Genomic DNA, 18,931 nt, shown 5'->3' with positions numbered 1-18,931 from the left:
GGTTTTTCAAATATGAACGTTATAAAAACTTGGTGGACACTCCAAGTTACTTTGGGAATAAGGAAATTAATCCTAAAATGCCTATAAATACACCTTTAATCCCAAGAATTCAAATATACAACCAATCACACAGCATACTTGCATCAAATCTTTCAATCTCTCTCAAAGTTTCATATTGCTCATACTCTTGTTGGAGGGAAATCATCTAAATTGCTGAAACACCAACCTAAGGTTCTCATACTGAGTTTTCTCAAATCACAAAGGAACCCTTGGTGAATTCTACACTTGAGCTTCAATTCTATTTCTTATTGGTATTTGAATTATTGAAGTACCTACAGCTGAAATTGTACTAATCTACTCTGTTTTGAGAGTGCTATTGTATGCAGCGATTACTTCATATCTTTGTAGTTCTTGGATGATTCGAGGTGTTCGGATCGTTGGCTAAGGGAGGGGATATCGCTTAGAGAGTTTCTGCTCTAGCCTAATTGAAGGAGTGACCGAATGAGGGTATATCATTTGGAGAGGCGGGCTCTAGCCTTTTGAAGGAGTGTGTAAATGGTGTTGTTCCGCTCGAAAAAGGAGCTGGTTTTAGTGAATAATTTGGTGGTTTTCCAAAGGTGAGGACGTAGGCTGGGTATAAGTCAAACCTCATAAAAATCCCAGTCTCACTCTCTCTTTCCCTTACTCTCTTTACTTACAGCATATACGAACTGTGTGGATGTTTTAAATTCCTTAATCATAAACACTACGTGGATTTGATATTAAGTAAACTTAAGCTTAATTTGTTTTTGGGATTGCATAAATCGAAAGGGAGTACGGTGGTTGATCCTTTCTTTGCAGAAACCATAAAGGAGTATGTTGATTGGTGAAACACTCAAAGATTCTCTAAACTGAAAGTTTATTTAACGTCTAAGATTTTGGAAAGAGTATTGGATTTTATATTGCACCTTATTTTAAGAAAGCAAATTCATTAACTACAGGGCTGTAAACAAACGCAAGCTGAATCTTATATCTTAGTTTGAATATTGTGGTTGATTGGAAAATTGATTGGTTTGATTAATTGATTGATTGGTAACTTGTTTGTTTAAATACTTGTGTTGTGGTTGTGGATTGAAAGTATTTGTTGTGTATTTAATAAATCAACAAGAAGTCGAGATCTCATTAAAAAGAATTAAAATAAATTTTTAAATCCAATTCACCCTCCTCTTGGGACGATATCTTAGTTTTCATTACCCTTTTCACAAGTATATTGCCAAAAACTCTTTCTTATACTCATTTCATTATATATCTTTAGAAAGAGCATATTTTCCTCACCTTATTCATTTGCATATTGATTACATTAACAAAGCTAGGTTGAGTGTTATTCTGTTGTGAGAATTCTTCATACTACGCAAAAGCTTATCTCTCCCATATTTGCATTTTTTGTGTATTGATTTTTTGGAGAGTAGCTTAAAGTTTTTCCCATCGTATTATATTTTTATATATTGGATTGGGGAAAACTCTTCATTGGCTTAAGAACTTGCATCCTTGTTGCAAGTTTCATAAGCTTGCTTTGTGTTTTGATAAAATCATTTTTAGCAAGCTTAAACCCTAATATCCATTATGTGTGATACTTGAAAAGTATTTTTGAGATATTTGATTAGGGTTCAGGAGATGCCTTGAATATTCATATTGCAAATTCATTATCTTGAAATCAAAGGTCTCACTCTTACATACACATACTGACACACATATTATTGAGAGTTAACACACTAGTTAACGAAATCTCACCTAAGCATTAATTCCTTATCGTCTGTGAGTGCATTGGTTGTATTGTGCATAGTGGTACATATTTTCTTGTGTAGAAGCATTTGAATTGTATACAAAAATTTATATCGATCTGTGTATTCTAGACGAGGCTTAAGGGGGTGTTGATCTAGCCCATAAGGATCAGGTTGTAAAGGTTGAGGTCAGCCCTGGTAATTTGATCCGATGTTATAAATGGTGTCGCTCCACCCATTAAGTGAGCATTAGTGGTAATTCTTGGGTTTGCAAGCCGAGGCGGGGACGTAGGCACAGTTGGTCGAACCCCAATAACATATCCTGTGTTATTCTCTTTCCCCCACACTATTTAATTTTTCATATTTAGTTGTTTATATTTCATTTTATGTGAATGCTTGGGAAATACTGAGATTGCTTTAATTGTTTAAATATTTGTTCAGTTAATTATAAGTGTAATTGAGATTACATAGAAAGACCATAGGTTGTGAAATCCTGCTGTCATCTGGTTTAACCTAAGCATAAAGTTTTAAATACCCAATTCACCCCCCCCCCTTCTTGGGAATACACCAATTCTAACAAGATAAATCTTAGATCAACAAGTTAAAGGACTAGCTTGTTTAGGAGTTTGAAATGAAAAATTTAGGAGCAGCAAAGAAGATTCTTGGCATGGAAATTCACAAGAATCGAAAGGAAGTGTTGTTATATTTGAAACAAAATAAATTTTTTGAAGAACTTTTGGAGTGCTTTGGCACGAGAAATGCCAAACCCCTATTAGCACTTCACTTAGTGCACATTTCTAACTTTCAACTATTTTGTCTCCAAAATCGAACATAGAAAGTGATTACATGTCACATGTTCCTTATTCTAGTGCACTTGGAAGTCTAAATTGTCCTATGTTTTGTACTCATCTAGACATTTCACATGTTTTCAATGTTGGATACATGGCTAACCTAGCTGAAGAGCATCAAAAAGCGTTAAAATAGATACTTCAATATCTAATAAGTACTTCGAATACTTGTTTAAAATTTAAGATGCATAGGTCCAATGCTGTTGCGAAATAAAAATTTCGAATGACCTCCGATGAACTTTTCGATCTCGATCACCTGAAAAAGGATGAAAGAAAAGTGGCTTGGAGGACCCAGGTGTACTCTGAGGGATCATTATGATGCCTAAGTAAGGGATTGCTCCAGAGAGGTTGCAAGCAATAGTAAAGATAAGTTTAGAATGAGATACATTAGCCTCTTCTCAAAGTCCCTATTTATAGTGAAAGAGTTTGACCTGAGAGTGATATGCCACTTATTGGCGAATTATGATGCGAACGTGAATCACTCTGGTTATTACACTGTTGGTGTGGATTGCTCTGGTCATTATAAGGTGGGCGTCAAGTGCTCCGCCCAAGCAATTGAATTGGGTGGTAATTGCCCTCATTAATGTTGTGCTCTGGTTTCCTCTAGATAGGTGGTATATTTGAGGTATATCAGTTCCCCCCCCCCCCTTTTTTTTTTCAAATTTTGACGTTCATTTCCAAAGTTTGAAAATTGTTCCTATTGGGCTTTGTGGAGCCAAGTTTTGTTTGATTCGAATGATGAATTGATCTGAAATAATGTTGTGTTTAATGAGTTATGCTCATCTTTCAAGTTGTTTTTTGGCCTAATGAGTTGTGCTCATTTTTTTGGGTCGGTTTCACTTTGCCTAATGAGTTGTGCTCATCTTTTGGGAAGTCTTCTGGCCTAATGAGTTGTGCTTATCTTTTGGGCTAGTATTACTTTGCCTAATAATTTGTGCTCATTTTTTGGGTAGTCTTCTGGCCAAATGAGTTGTGCTCATCTTTTGGCCCGGTTTTATTTTGTCTAATGAGTCGTGCTCATCTTTTGGGTTGTCTTCTGGCCTAATGAGTTGTGCTCATCTTTTGGGCTGATTTTACTTTGCCTAATGAGTTGTGCTTATCTTTTGATCTGATTTTACATTGCTTAATGAGCTATGCTCATAAGCGTTGCTCATCAGTTCGGCCTTTTTTTCTTTGCCTAATGACTTGTGCTCATCTTTTGGGCTATCTTCAAGCCGTGTGAGCATTGCTCGTCAATTGGGCCAGTTCTATTTTGCCTAATGAGCTTTTCTAATCTTTTGGGCTGAAATTGAGTAGCATGACAAAGAATGCACTTATTGATATGTACGCAAAATTTGATAATTTAATAGAGGCACACAAAGTGTTCGAAGATATGATTGACAGAGATGCAATTTTATGGAATAATCTCCATTTTGGGCATGCTACATTGGGTCAGAACCCCCAAGGGCATTGGTACATGAGACATTAGGGGAGTATAGGACTGAAACTTACTTGTATCTCCTAACCCCCTAAGGCTGCTCTACAACTTGCTACTCTCTTACTTCTTCCCTTTTTTAGAGGCCTCTCTTGTATCCCTCAAGCTATTTCTTTTCAAATCAGCTCGGTCTCTCCTAGTGTCCACTACTTCCTCCAGATTAATGTACTTCTTTTCTTATGCCAGTAGTTCCCCCATGTCGGCTAGGGGCCTCTTTCTCGACGAGTATAGGAAGTCTCCAGGTTGGAGTGTTATGGTTATGGCCGCCAGTGCTACCCCGTGATCCAGATTGCGGATCTCAAGGGTTGCTGTGATGAAGAGATGTATAAAATTTTTCAATGTCTCTCTTTATCCTTGGACCAGGCTCATCAGATGGGCCAAGGTTTTGGCTATCATGCGGCTGCTAATGAAATGACTAATAAACCGCTGCTCTATCTCAGAGAAAGAGCTAATCGACCCAGGTTTCAGGGTCTAGTACCATGCCCTGGCATTACCTTTAAGGGTGGCAGAAAATGCACAAAACATGATGGCATCAAGTGTGCCTTGTAACTGCATCAATACCTTGAAGGTACCCGAGTGATCAACTAGGTTGGCTAATCCTTTGTACCTTTCAAAGGTTGACATTTTGAACTTGCTTGGCAGTGGGACCTCCATCATCTCTTTGGCGAAAGGCGGATCCAAGGACATCAACGAGGCCTCTCCACAAGATGGGTTGGTTCAAATCTCTTTCATCATCTTTTCTATTTGGTAGATCTTCTTGATCCTTTTCTCCAACTTGTTCGATCGTTGTTCATTGAACCCCATGCTATTGGCATCTTCCACCTTCTTTGCGGGGTTAGTTTTTTCATTGCTCTCTTGTGGGTTTTCTACTTTCTCATGTGAATCAGGATCAATTGGCTATTGGCGGGGAACAAGTTCTCCATGACCCTCGTTGGAATTGGTGTATTCCCAATAGGGGAAGTGAATTGGGTATTAAAAATTTTTTCCTAGGTTTAATGTCCAGCAGCAGTATAACACAACCTAGGGTTTGTTTATGCAATCCCAAATGCACAGATAAATATAATATACGGAAATTAAATCATGCGCAGCATTCACAGTCTAATAAAAATAACATACATGTGCAGAAAAAAAATTTTGAAATTATAAAGTAGACACACGATATGCTATTGGGGTTTGGCCAATACTGCCTATGTCCCCGCCTCAGCTCGCAAACCCGAGGATTACCACTATTGCTCACTTAACGGGTGGAGCGGCACCATTTACAACGATGTCAAATTACACCAGGGCTTACCTCAACCTTTACACACTCTCCTTACGGGGCGGAGAAGGCCCTACCAATCCTTATGGGCTAGTTCAAACCCCCTCAGGCCACGCCTGGAATACAGCCAATTCAAAATAAAATTTTGTGTACAAAGTATGTGCTTCTCCAACAAGTAGATTTGTACCAATATCAATCAATGCACATCAACAAGATAGGATCTATAAGCTTTGTGTAATATGTGTGATGACACTCAATCTAATGTTAATATGTAGTCAAGTACAAGAGTATATAATCAATCTATTTTTGAAACTATGTATCAATATTAATCAATCACAACTAGGGTTTCAAAGAGTTCCAACCAGAATATTCAAAATATCTAAAAAAAAAATGATTATCTCAAAATATTAGCTCAACAGATATTTGAAATATAAGCTTGTCAAAAATAATTTTATCATAATCAAAATACAAGCCTCAGAATCTTGCAATACAAATCCCAAGACTCATAAGCTTCAAATTTTTCCCCACACAATGAAGTTATTAAATAAACCGGGGGCAAAAAAACTTTGGCTAAAACTCTCAATTAAAAATCAATGAAGCAATAAATCAATGAGATTTGAAGCTAGTATAGACAATGTAAAATCACTCTCACCAAGCTAGATTTTGCAACGGAATAACAAAGGGTGAGTGTATAGGCTTTGTTTTTGGAAGAGTGAGCTTTGAAAATATCAGGGGAATTATTAAATTTGTTTTAAATGTGTTTAATAAAATTAAGCCCCTTTTAACCTCGGTAAAAATCGAGCAACTCGAGAGTTTCGATCGACCATATTTGAGGTTCAGTTGGCCAAAACACTAAGTTTGGTCGACCATGGCATTATTTAATTGAGGTTTTGGTCGACCATATTTAGGCGATTTTGGACCCTCCGAGGTTTGGTCGACCAAGGTAAGTTCGGTTGACCATATTCTAATGTTCGGTCAACCAGGTCAGATTTTAACTAAAGGTTCAGTCGACCAGAGCATTGGGAATCACCCCACGTGTCAGTTCAATCGACCATACAACTCAAGTTCATTTTAAAATGGTTGGCCGAATAGTCAACAAGTTGACCCTATTAGGTTCGGTCGACCGAAGCTTTTATGTAGGTTCTGGTTCGTTTGATCGAACACACTTAAAGTGTGCATTTAAGTCCTGATTTGAGTTTAAAGTTACGTGCATGGACCTAGGGTCTATCTAAGGTCAAGGCACTTTAATTTAGCCTAAAAAACCTGGGGTCATTCGACTGAAGTCAGCCCTAAAGTCCATCTACGATCATTACTGAGCTTATAGTTCCTACCATGCATGTCATGCATTAATTATTACAAACCCTAGATTATTATTACAGACCCAAATGACAAATATAAAAATACGACTTAAAATAAATGAAAACTTCATTCTTTGCTCCTTTGTAATTTCATGGAATGCACCGAAAGATGTGCTCCTTTAATTACTTCTCGGCTTCCATTTCTCATTTGTCATCCATGCTTAGAAAAGTAGACCTATTCATACACTTATGGACAGGTGTACCCGGTATCCCACTTGGGGGTCAGGTGGTTTTTATTTTTGTATCAGAGTAGTAGAATTTTTTGGTCTTTAAAATCAAGATCGAAAAGTTCATAAGAGGTCATTTGACATTTTTATTCTGCAACAGTTGACGTCATCTGTGGCAATGCCTCTAAGAGGTGTTCATCTTACTTCTGATCTTCGATTGTTGAATCATGGCAATAACCACCAATTTAAGGTCAGATCATGCTGCGGGTGATCAATTGCCTCAATCCATTCACTCTACACCTGGAGACCGTTTGGGGGTGACAAGTGAGGAATTCCTTATATTCCAAAGGAGAATAGAGAACATGGCCGCCTTCCAGAAGAAGATGGAGGACATGTTCAACATGCTCTTACAACAAAAAGGTTGTTAAATTTTTTAGTTCGTCTTCTATTTTGATTATGACAAACTGCAGTATCTCATCTGTGCCATACTACAACACAATAGAAGCATAAATATACAAAATCCCCATATACAATACGAGAGTTCTAAAATCACCATAAATACATACATATTCCCCTTAAAATCCATAATACATCCCAAAATATGCAAAGCATGTCCCTGTCTCACAAATACTTACCCTGAACTATAATATCTAAGCCACCTCTCTCTTGAAGCTCACTAAGCTCAACTTCGTGGATTTCCTGAAATATTAAAGTTATTGGAATAAGACACCTTTTAGTTTGACGGAATAGATTATTATCAGTGTGTGTGACAATATGAGTTCTAGTGTAGCATACATATATATTTTAAATAATTAACTTTAATTGATAATATCACGTAAATCTGTACTCACACCTATATATCTGGAAATCACATACTCTGTCATAATAAGTTTCTTTGTATACGTAAATCATCTGATATATATACATAAAATAATTTTCCTGGATGGGCAATCATATAATATCATGTAATAACTCCACATAATTGTGTTATGCGGCTCGTAGGTAGGACTTAGCAATGGCTAGCCTACCACGCTAAGCCAAACATAACGCAACTGTAAGTACGATTGACCAACCTAGCCTGGTTCGAACTCCCAGGGGGTAATCTACTCTTCTCTTAGCACAATCAACTATCCATACACCAACACTCTGTTTGAGTAGTTTGGTAGCACTAACTGATCTGGCTAGTTACGGTACCATGCTTTGAATATAATTAATCCATTAGGGTTCTTATACCGTATAATACTATCTATTCATATAATAAAACTGATACATGATTTCATTTCATAAAACCAATATGAATACTATCATATAAATATGTTTGAATACTGTCATACCATAATTATGTCTGAATACTATCATATCATGATTTTGTCTTAATACTGTCATATCATGAATATGTTTGAATACTGTCATAACATAAATGTGTCTGAATACTGTCATATAAGATCATATCATAAATCTTTCCGAAACATATCTTATCATAAATTTTTATAAAAGCATACTTTATTTTGTATCTTCATAAAATATTCTGACATGCTTATCTATATAGTAAATATAACCTTACTTATGCCACACAATTTTAATGATAAATCATAATATAATAATTGCCTAAGATAAATATTTTTTTTTTTTATGAAAACAAGGGTATGATTAATTTCACCTATTTAATTTAATTCCATTATATTCCAAAAAAACCCGATATACTCAAATCTCTGCAGTTTAATTTAATTCAGGCAGATTTTTAAAATAAAATCTGAACAAAGATATAATTAGTTTCACATACTCAATTTAACTTGGGCATAATCTAAATAACACAAATCTAATTAAATGTAAGTACTCAAATTTAGTCGGGAATATTTTTTCTTTTAATATAAAACTTGACATAATTTATTCCCCTTACCTTATCCAAAAAGTAGTGTCTACGACGCCAAATCACTAAATCTCCTCGATTAAAACGTTGGTGGCCAAAATTGGAACCTAGGGCTATTTTCCGTTCTTAAATCGGCACAGGTTTCGACGAGAAAATTGAGGGGAGAGAGAAAGAGAAAAAGAAAGAAAGAGAGAGAGAGAGAGAGAGAGAGAGAGAGAGAGAGAGAGAGAGAGAGAGAGAGAGAGAGATAGAGAGAGAGAGAGAGAATACTGAGAGACTGAGGGACAGAGACGCAACAATTCGTGAGGAGGGTTTATTACAATCTCTCATGAAGCTTCAGAAGCTAAATAAATAAATAAATATATTATATTTTTTAATTAATTATTATTTATTTATTTATTTTATTTTTGCAATCACTACATTCTCCCCTCATAAAAATTTTGTCCTCGAAATTTGCTAACCGTTACTTATCACAACCTCCTCTAGGAATCACTAAAATGTTTACCCGACTCTATGAAGAGCTGGCAGCCACCCACATAGCGGCCCTGTCCCAATTTTATTAATAATCCTTACTTATGGTAGAGGAATATCGTGGTTACATAAATGACTCTGGGAGATTACAAATAGCCAAATCAAAACTCTCTCAAAACCACCCAAGATTAAAACCTAAAACATAGAGGTTACAATTGAAGAGGTTAACTATACAACCTGTTGACTCTATAAGTCCAATCCTATTTTGATAATGACAAATCACTAGGTATTTGACCTGTGCAATTGAGTTTGTGAACATGATCATGATTTAGAATGCACAAACAATGAACTTGTATGGAAGCCACGAGGAACCTAAAGTACATATCACTTGGCGCAATCCATGGATCTAAAGGAGTGAAAGGATGATGAAGCAAGTTTCAAGTTCAAGATCTTCAATGGAATGGGTTTTTAGAATTTAATGTATTTACATATGTCATATGATATAACTCAAAGCTCAAATATACCTTAGACAGACCTTAGGACTCATGCATTTCATGAAAAATACATTTACATTAGTTCTAAGTTGAAAGAAATTTTAGAGGCAAAATTTAGAGGCCTCGTCAAAGAACCCCATAGCCTCATTGACAAACACATGAAGGCTACTCAGCAATGAATAGAGTTGTCTCATCAATGAAAAAACTACGAGAGCCCATAAAGTTCAAACAGTGCTCTCATCGACGAACTCATGGCCTCGTCGATGAACGAGTGTTGTACACCTGTCGACGAACGTACCCATTCATCGACGAAGGTCAGGACGCTAATTCACGTTTCAGCGTGGACACAAACGAAAACTCTTGTTTTTAAATGATCCAACGGCCAGGATTTAATCTAAGGTTGAGAACACTTATAAAAATAATTTCTAAACCCTAGAGCACGACTTTTTGCCTATCTCTTGAGAGTCTTAAGCTTATTGCATCAATCTTTGGCATACCTTTGAGAAGCTTTGAACATATTGCTAAGAATCGTTGCCTGCACTACAAAGAAGTCACATTTTTCTAGACATTCACATATTCAAAATATGAGTAAATACATGCACAACTTTTGTTAAATCCGGTTTGATCTTGAGGTTTGGAAAAATATTTTATTGAGCTTTCAATTTTTTATTAATCGGTCATCTTCTTCATTATTCGTTTATTGAAAATTCTTTTTGGGAGCAAGAAACTTATTTTCCCATAGTTATTTATTTGAAAAATCTTTTGGGAATAGTATTTTAAAGTTTTGAATCCTTGTGATATTCTAAGTTATATTTTTATCCAAAAAGATCTACCTTATTGGTGCAAAAAGTATTTGAAAAATAGTGTTTTAAATCTTTGAAATATTCAAAGTCATATTTTTATTTAAGGATTTAATCTTATGAGTTATTTGATAGTAAGAACTTAGGTCTGCATAATATTCAAGACTATTTTTTTAAAAAAAGATCTTATTTAGTATTTTTGCATAAAGTGATTTGAACTCAAATCCTAAGTTCTCCAAAGCATTTATTTATAAAAATTATTTTTTGGAGATATTGATAAAAAGGTAGATTTGTGAAGCATATCATTCTTCTTGTAAAGATCATATTATTACATACATACTGAGCTTCAAGCATTTATCATATGATTATGTGCTAGGATTTATCTTGTACTCACTAGCTTGGTTAGAAGCATTTTGAGTTGTCGCCGAAATTGTAATATTTATTTTGTATACACGGTTCAGGCTATGAACCGAGATTGAGGAGGAAGTTATGCCTCTTGTAAGCATCAGGTTGTAAGGGAAGCTCCATCCCAATTAAAGGAGCAAACTTTTAGTGGAATCCTTGAGTGGGTTGCTCAAGGTGAAGATGTAGGCTGGGGTAGTTCAAACCTCGTAAAAATCGAGTTTGCATCTCTCTTATCCTTACCTCTCTTTAATTTCCACGTAATCTCAATTGTGTATGTGTTGAACTTTTAGTACGTGTGTGAGTAATTGGGTAACATTGTATGTTTGATAAAGACACACATAAAATTAATTAATTGTGAAACATTGAGGTGGTTGTGAGTAGCTTGAAAGTTTGAAATTGATAGTTTTCAAAATTAGAACCTAAAGGACTTATTTTTTAAAATACCCAATTCACCCCCCCCCCTCCTTTTGGGATAACACCGTAATTCACATTTGGTATCAGAGCGGGTTTACATAGACTTAACCTCTATTTTTGTAAAAGATCAAAATGGCACACACCGATGTAACCCCATTCAATGAGGGACACTCGTCCACTAGACCACCAATATTCTGTGGTGTAAATTACACCTACTTGAAATGAAGGAAGAGTATATATCTTTTAAATATTGATTAGAAAGTGTGGAGAATAGTTTCTAAGGGAAACCATGTTCCAATGAAAGTAGTTGATAAAGTAAATATACCTAAGACAGAAGATGAGTATACTAATGATGATTGGAAATCTGTTCAAATAAATGCTACTGCTATAAACCTCCTATACTGTGCACTAGACGTTAATGAATTTAATAGGGTAATGACCAGTAAAACTGCTAAAGAGATAAGGTAAAAATTAGAAGTAACATATGAAGGCACTAAGGAAGTAAAAGATAGTAGGATAGATATGCTTACTAGTGAATATGAGGCATTTAAAATGACTACTGATGAGTCTATTCAATCCATGTACACTAGATTCACACACATCACAAATTCATTAAATGCTCTTGGTAAATCTTACGCTACTTATGAGTTGATTAGGAAAATCCTTAGGGGATTACCGCCAATATGGGAAACTAAAGCTACTGCTATAGTCGAAGGAATGAATCTAAAAGAAATGTCAATTGATGAATTGATTGGATCGCTCATCACTTATAAGCTAGCGATAAATGAGAGGAAAAATTAGCAGAATAAAGCAAAGAGAGTTACAGCTCTTAAGGCATCGTCTAGCATCTCAAGTGAAGGAAGTGACTCAGAATCAAAAGATGACATGGCTCTGCTAACAAGGAAGTTCGGAAAGTTCCTAAAGAAGAATAAAAAGTTTAACGGAAAATTCTGAAACTCGAAATCAGGAAGAGGAGAGTATAGCAAAAGGAGGCAAAAGGATGATCTTCCTACATGCTATAACTGTAGAGAAGTTGGGCATATCATGTTTGATTGCCCCCTACAGAAGAAAGTGTCTAAGAAGAAGAAGAAGGCACTAAAGGTTGGTTGGGATACTCATAGTACCAGTAGTTCAGAATCCGAATCTAGTGATGACCAAGTTGGGCATATCATGTTTGATTGCCCCCTACTGAAGAAAGTGTCTAAGAAGAAGAAGAAGGCACTAAAGGTTGGTTGGGATACTCATAGTACCAGTAGTTCAGAATCCGAATCTAGTGATGACCAAATTGCAAATCTATGTTTGATGGCTCACAGAGACCACGAGGTACTATCTTTCTGCTCTGTTTCATCCTATTATTCGAGTGATTCAAAAAATGAAAATAGCATGCTTTCTTATAATGAATTACAACAAGAATATTTGTACACTCTTAAAATACTTGAGAAGAAAAATAAGAAAATTTCTAAAATGTAAAGTAAAAGAACTCTCAAAGTTTTTATAAAAATTTAATAAGTCCCATGCATCTGTGATAAAAGAAAAGGATTTAGAAATCGAGGAATTGGAAAGAAATTTGAAAGACAATTCTAAAATTATTCATAAATTCACAGAGGGCCAAAGTAACTTTGAAAGACTTCTTGGGGCACAAAGGAATTCCCTGGATAAAGAAGGATTTGGTTTTAATAGAAAGAAAATTTTGAAACAAAAACATCTTTGCATGTGTTATTTTGTAAGAGAATCAAAGACTTATGCTCCATCAAAATACTCATATAAGTATACCACACGCTTTAAATGTAAAAGGATTGGTCATATAAAACTTGATTGTCCTTTTAAGAACAAAATGTTAAAATGAAAAAAGTATGGAGAGTTAAACGAGATTCAAGCGCTAACCCCCATGGACCCAAGAAAAAATGGGCACCAAAAACAGTTACTTAAATGTCTATTGCAGGTATGCTTGAGATCATCCTCCTCAAAAGATAGATGGTATATGGACAGCGGATGTTCGTGTCATATGACTGGGGATAAAGCTAAATTCGCATCCATCACACCAAAGGACAAAGGATTTGTCACTTTTGGAGACAATGCAAAAGGAAGGATCATAGGTGTAGGTAAAGTTGGTAACGATCCATCACTATTTATAAATGATATTTTACTGGTTGATGGTTTAAAACATAACTTATTGAGCATAAGTCAACTGTGTAATAAAGGTTATAAAGTATCTTTTGAACATGACAAGTTCATTGTTGGGCATAAAACTGATAACAAAATTCTATTTACGGCTGAGCGTCATGAAAATGTATATACCACCAGCTTTGATGACTTAACTTCTCAATATGTGACATGTTTCTATGCAATGAATGAGATTAGTTGGATTTGGCATAGGAGACTAAGACACACAAACATGGATTTAATAACTAAACTAGTTAAGGGAGACTTAGTTAAGAGATTGCCTAAGGCAAAATTCGTGAAAGACAAAATCTGTGATGCATGTCAACTAGGAAAACAAGCAAGATTTGGTTTTAAGAAGAAGAAAGTAATCTCTACTACTAGGCCACTCCAAATGCTACACTTAGATTTATTTGGTCCAAACCTAATTCAAAGTTTAGGAGGAAAATCATACACATTTGTTATCGTTGATGATTATTCTAGATTTACATGGTTACTATTTTTAGGTCACAAAAATGAAACATATGAACAATTTATTAAACTGTGCAAGAAAATTCAAAATGAAAAGGGATACACTATCACTAAAATCAGAAGTGAGAGGGTAGAGAATTTAAAAATCAAGGTATGGAAGAATACTGTGATTCATTAGGAATATCTCATAATTTTTCAGCTCCTAGAACATAACAACATTTTGGTGTAATTGAAAGAAAGAATAGGTCTATAAAAAAAAATGGTCAAAACCATGCTCAACGAACATAAACTACTTAAGTACTTCTAGGTTGAAGCAGTAAATACCACCTGATATGTTCTAAATAGAGTCCTGATTAGACCATCTCTAAATAAGACTCCATGTGAATTATGGAATGGTCATAGATCAAACATCTCATATTTCCATGTCTTTGGCTGCAAGTGCTTTGTACTTAGAGACAATGAACATTTAGGAAAGTTTAATGTGAAATCTAATGAAGGTATTTTTTCTAGGATATGTCTTAGATAGTAAAGCCTACAGGATATATAATAAACGAACATTAACCTTTGTAGAATCCATTCATGTTGTATTCAAAGAATCCAGTCCATTTGCTCAAAAGACTGATGAGGATGAAATTGAGATTAACAAGGAATTTGAAAAACTATCTATTGAAAATACTAAAGTTAAAGAAACATCTTCTAAAGATAATCAAGTGGAAAAAGAGATTAATGAACCACCTAGATAATGGAAGTACATAAAGAATCATTCTATAGATCAAATTATAGGAGAACCATCACGTGGAGCAACTACATAATCCTCACTTAGAAATATGATTAGTCATTTTGCTTTCTTGTCACAAGAAGAAACTAAGAATGTGAGTGAAGCAATTGAGGATGAATCATGGGTAATATCTATGCAAGAAGAACTAAATCAGTTTGAGAGAAATAAAGTTTTGACATTAGTTCCTAGACCTAAGGATAAGATAGTTGTTGGAACAAAATGGATATGTAAGAACAAGAAAGATGAACATGGAATAGTTGTTAGAAATAAGGCAAGACTAGTAGCTCAGGGATACAACCAGGAAGAAGAAATAGATTTTGAGGAAACCTTTGCACTTGTAGCTAGAATGGAAGCCATTCGAATGTCGTTAGCTTATGTAGCTTTTAAGGATTTCAAGTTGTATCAAATGGCTGTCAAAAGTACATTTTTAAATGGCTACATAAGTGAAGAAGTATATGCAAAACAACCCCCAGGTTTTGAAAATCATAAGCATCCAAATCACGTTTATAGTCAAACTAAAGCCTTGTTTGGTTTAAAGCAAACTCCTAGAGCTTGGTATGAAAGGCTAAGCGGCTTTCTACTAGATAATGGATTTATTAAAGGAAAGATGGATACAACACTCTTCATCAAATCTAAGAATGACAACATGCTCCTAGTACAAGTACACGTAGATGATATCATCTTTGGATCAACAAATGAAGAGTTGTGCAATGAGTTTGCAAGTTGTATACAAAATGAATTTGAGATGAGCATGATGGGAGAACTCAACTTCTTCCTAGGACTTCAAATTAAACAAGAAAAACATGGAATCTTTATAAATCAATCGAAGTATATTAGAGTTCTGTTCAAAAGGTTTAATATGGAAGATGGTAAAACTCTAAGAACACCAATAAGCTCTTCTTTAAAATTAGACAAAGACGAACAAGGCATACTAGTAAATGTTAAGCTCTATCGTGGGATGATTGGCAGCTTACTGTATCTGATTACTAGCAGGCCTAGCATAATGTTTAGTATATGATTGTGCGCAAGATTTCAGACCGTACCTAAAGAATCCCATTTATTAGCTGTCAAAAGAATACTTAGATACCTGATTGGAACCATTGAACTTGGATTATGGTATCTTAAATATACCTCGTTTGAAATTATCAGCTATTCGGATGCAGATTTTGTCAATAGCAAAGTAAATAGAAAAAGTACGACTGGCATATGTCATTTCTTAGAACATTCTTTAGTATCATGGTTTTCAAAAAATAAAATTTAGTTGCTCTTTCCACAATCGAGGCAGAATATATAGCGGCTAGAAGTTGTTGTGCTCAAACGCTTTACATGAAACAACAACTTATGGATTTTGGATTACTCTATGACACAGTTCTTATAAGATGCGACAATATGAGTGCAATAAACATCTCAAAAAGTCCTATATCACATTTACGAACTAAACACATAGAAATTAGACATCATTTTCTTTGTGATCATGCGCAAAAAGGAGATGTGACACTTGAGCTTGTTTGCACAAATGAACAATGGGCAGACATATTCATGAAACCACTTCCAGAGGATAGGTTTATCCAAATTAGACATGAATTAGGCCTGATGCATAATCGAGAAGTTGCCTAGAGTTACATTAGACTACATAATTAAGGGGGGGCAATTTCAATTCAAATTCAAATTTGGTTAAATTTTTTTTTTTTTCACATTTGACTAGTTTGTTTTACATTTGGTATGAAACTTAACAAATGGTTACTGCATATTAATTTTTTAGGGGTACATGACACATGTTGATGCTCATATAAACTTTTGGACTTTAATGGACTAATTTGCTTATCTATGTCTATGTATATTACAATACTGTGTATGTTCACATTGAAATTTGATTCAACAACACAAATATGTATTAGAAATGGGGAGAAGTAAATTGAGTAACATAGGAAGATATATTCCGTAGTAAAATCTTGAAACATAGAGGTTGAAAGGTATTTTGATTGCAAAGATGAGATATAATTATGTTAGCACATTTTTTTTATACCATTTTGTTGATGTCAAAAAGGGGGAGATAGTAAGCAAAAATGATTTTTCTTTTGTCAAAAAGGGGAAGAAGTAGTAAGAAAGATATACTAGAAAAAATATTGCATATTCTACAATGTGTATGAACTTCATTGTGTGTAAACCATATTGCTATATTGCTGAATTCTATATTATGCATTATCTTAGGGGGAGTTTTGTTAGGCGTAACCCATTTTTGCTCGTGTGTTTGTCATCATCAAAAAGAGGGAAATTGTTGACTCTATGAGTCCAATCCTGTTTTGATAATGATAAATCACTTGGTATTTGACCTGTGCAATTGAATTTGTGAATAGGATCATGATTTAGAATGCACGAACGGTAAGCTTGATATGGAAGTCACAAGGAACCTAAAGTACATATCACTTGGCTCAATCCATGGAACTAGAAGAATAAAAGGATGAAGAATCAAACTTCAACTTCAAGATCTTCAGTGGGAATGGGTATTTAGAATTGAATGTATTTACATATTTTATGTGATTTAATTTGAAGCTCAAATGTACCCTAGAAAGACTTAAGGACTTATGCATTTCATGAAAGATTCATTTACATTAGCTCTAGGTTGAATAAATTTTTGAGAAAAATTTTAGAAGCCTCGTCAATGAACCCCATGGCCTCATCGATGAACGTATGAAGGCCACTCGACAATGAATAGTGTTGTCTCATCAACGAAAAAATATTCTGAGAGCCGAAAAAGTTCAAACAGTGCTCTCGTCGATGAACTCATGACCCCCGTCGACAAAGGAGTGTTGTACACTCGTCGACGAAGGTCGAGGCACAAAATGACATTCTAGCATTGACACGAATATAAATATAGTATTTTAAATTATCTAACGGCCAGAAGATGTTTAGATGGCGAGATTGCTTATAAACCTAAACTCTAAACCCTAGAGCACCACTTGTTGCACATCTACTGGGAGCCTTAAAATTTTGCACATCTCTTGAGAGCATTGAACACATTGCTAAGTTCTTGCCTGTGATTTCAAAGCATTCACATCAAATCTAAGCTTGGATTACGATGATTTTCAAAAGGCGTTCCAACGAATATTGTGCAAATAACTTGGGTATTGAGGTTTGGTGATCAAACTAATTGTTTGCTGATTCTCAAAGACTTTTTCCTCTCACAAATTTATTCTTGAATTTTTCTTTTTTTTTAGAGATTGATCTTGAGTTATTAATTATATATACATTTTGTGAAAGATCATTATTTAAGAGAAGTTTTTATTAAAGTTTCAAATCTTTGAAAAACTATCAAGTTTATTATTTATTCAAAGATTTCATCTTGGCATAATTATTGTTAAAAAAATATATATCTGATTTAATATTCTAGAGAAACCTTATTAACTTAGTATTTTGATAAAGACTATATTTTTTATCTTTACTGAAAATCACTAGTCCGAGCAATTTTTGTGAAGATCATAAATCTGATTTAGATTTTTGAACTATACCTGCAATTCAAATAATTTTATAAAAATCGTATAGTTGATTAGATCGTTGGAGCATCTTTGTCCTACATATTTTAAATAACGATCATTCATCACTTATTTCAAGAAATATCATTGAATATCACACTCATACATTGAGTTTCAACTTTTATCATATGAGTATATTTTAGGTTTCTATTGTACTCACTAGCTTTGTGCAGAAGCATTTGAGTTTTTTTCCAAAAATTGTAATTTTATTTTATATTCACGGTTCGGGCTGTGAACCGAGGTTAAGGAGGAAGCTACACCTCTTATAAGCAGCAGATTGTAAGGGACGCTCCGTCCTAGTTAAAGGAGCGGATTTTTAGTGGAATCCTTGCGTGGGTTACTCAAGGCGAGGACGTATGCTGAGGTAGGCTGAACCTCATAAAAATCATATTTGTCTTCTCTCTTCCCTTAACTCCTTTTAATTTCCGCTTACATTTAAATTATATGTTTATTGTGTATAAGTTGAGCATTTGATAAGTTTGTGTGTAATTGGGTAAAATTCTATGCTTGATAAAGACACACATTAAATTGATTAATTGTGAAACATTGAGCTAGGTATTAAGTAGATTACAAGTTTGTAATTGATAGTTTTCAAAATTAGAACTTAAAGAACTTAATTTTTGAAAATACCCAATTGACCCCCCCCTCTTGTGATAACACCGTAATTCCC

The sequence above is a fragment of the Malania oleifera genome, chromosome 4 (genome assembly GCF_029873635.1).
Source record: "Malania oleifera isolate guangnan ecotype guangnan chromosome 4, ASM2987363v1, whole genome shotgun sequence".
Taxonomy (NCBI): domain Eukaryota; kingdom Viridiplantae; phylum Streptophyta; class Magnoliopsida; order Santalales; family Ximeniaceae; genus Malania; species Malania oleifera.
This window is presented reverse-complemented; position numbering follows the sequence as displayed.